The sequence below is a fragment of the Galeopterus variegatus genome, unplaced genomic scaffold, assembly GCF_000696425.1.
Source record: "Galeopterus variegatus unplaced genomic scaffold, G_variegatus-3.0.2 Scaffold4237, whole genome shotgun sequence".
NCBI classification, from domain to species: Eukaryota; Metazoa; Chordata; class Mammalia; order Dermoptera; family Cynocephalidae; genus Galeopterus; species Galeopterus variegatus.
Window position 1 is genome coordinate 144,942 of NW_007730348.1, and position 1,737 is coordinate 146,678.

General features: G+C 56.5%; 1 protein-coding gene across 1 annotated transcript in view; it reads left to right on the forward strand.

Annotated features, from left to right (window-relative positions):
• Positions 1-372, forward strand: part of ASB2 (ankyrin repeat and SOCS box containing 2) — a 33,053-nt gene extending 32,681 nt beyond the window's left edge. Inside the window, exon 10 of the mRNA XM_008587062.1 lies at positions 127-372. The gene's annotated coding sequence lies outside the window, so the exon portion shown is untranslated. The remainder of the gene's footprint in view (positions 1-126) is intronic.
• The last annotated feature ends 1,365 nt before the right edge of the window (positions 373-1,737 follow it).

The window sequence follows — 1,737 nt, forward strand, 5'->3', positions numbered from 1 at the left end:
GGACGGAATGTGTCAAGTAGGAGAAGAATTGTTTGTTTTCAAACCCACGAGGAGATCCCAGATCTCTGCCATCGGGAATGAACCTCCATTCCTGGAGCCAGGAGAGGGGCCAGGGCAGAACTTGAGGTGGTCTGGGGAAGTTGGGGCCAGCAGGGACCCCCTAGCCTCCAACCTGGGCTTCTGCAGCTGGAGAACTTTTAGGGAAAATTTTGCCTATCGAGGATGGTCTCCTCCAGAGCATTCCCCATGCCCTACCCTTGCTCTGTGAAACTTTCCGTTTCTGAGCTTTCTCCCCAAAGGCATGGCCGACAGGAGGGACACCCTGGCTCTTGGAGGGCTTCATTAAGTACAATAAATGTTGCGCACATGACATCCTGCCCAGTGAAGTCCTCTCACTGGACTCTCCGGAGGCCTGAGCTCCTCAGTGCTGCTCCTGGCAGTTGTGGGGGTGGGCAGCAGGTGGGGAACAGGGCACATGGGCCCTGAACATGTCACCTTTGTTTGGCCTTCTGAAAGACCCAAGAGGGTGTGTCCTTCACTCACCAGCAGAGACCTGATGGTCCAGCTGGTTTTTCTCTCCTGGTTCAATTACCATGGAAACAGGAGCTTCACCACAAACAGTATCTCAGTGGCCGCAAGTCTCCCGGCACCTGGGATTGTCTTATGCACACGTGTCCTGGCACTCTGATTTCACGCTCTGCTCACCCGTTTTGCTACAAAAGTTAAAATAGTAGGGGGAAAATCTAAATCCTGGCTGCTGTGAGCACGGTGCTGGAGTGACAGCCATGGTCAACCCTTACAAAGCCACCATACTGAAGAGTGCATGAGGCCCAGCCCCCGAGCTGCCTGCTTTGGTCCTCGTGGCCGTGTGGGGAGAGCCGGGCAGGGGCTGTCATCCCGTTTGCTGGTGGTGCAGCCGAGAGGTGAAGTTCGCCACTCTCATAGCATTTGCCCTCCCTGGGACCCGTGAGCTGAAACCTAGCACGCCCTGTTTCCATGGAAGTTGCAGTAACTCCGCAGTGCCCTCTGCAAGTGCGATTAAAGCCACCAGGGTCTGGCTTGCTCTGCAGCAGCACCAGAGCAGGTGTCTTGTGAAGAGGCCACATGAGACCCAGCCCCAGGATCTGGTAGAGTCTGAGGTAAGGTCAAAGGTAGTATCTGGCCTTCAGAAAGTAAGCAGCAGGGGTGGGTGGGAGAGCACTGGTTCCAGGCCGGGCTCCACCGTGGGCTTCATACTCTGGGCCTCAGTTTCCCCATCTCTCCAGTGGAATGTGCTGGCTCCTGGTGGCCTTGCCTGACACACTGGGTTTCCACAGAATCAGTAAATCCCAGTGTCTTCATGAAGAAGAAGAATCTTCAAAACAGCACTTTCCAGCTGCAGGTCAGAGGGGGCTCAGCCATGCCCACTCCCTCAGGTACAGATGGGAAACAGGCCCAGAGAGGGGAAGGGGCTGGCTGGGCACACACCGCAAGTCCCCAGGATTCCAGCTCAACAGTGCTTGGCCGAGGTTCCACGCTGCCTCGCTGTAGACCAGGCAGAGCCTGCCAGGGTTCTGAAGAAACCCTGAAGGGAACCTGCATCCTCCGCCATTGGGGAGGCTCAACCCAGGGTCCAGGGGGACGTTGCCAAGTAAGGCTCAGTTCATAGGGGAGGATGTCTCTGCCGACAGGTGACTGCTGGTTGGAAGCAATCAGAAGGGTGGTGGGTGGCGATGGATAAGGCAGGCAGGGCTAGTC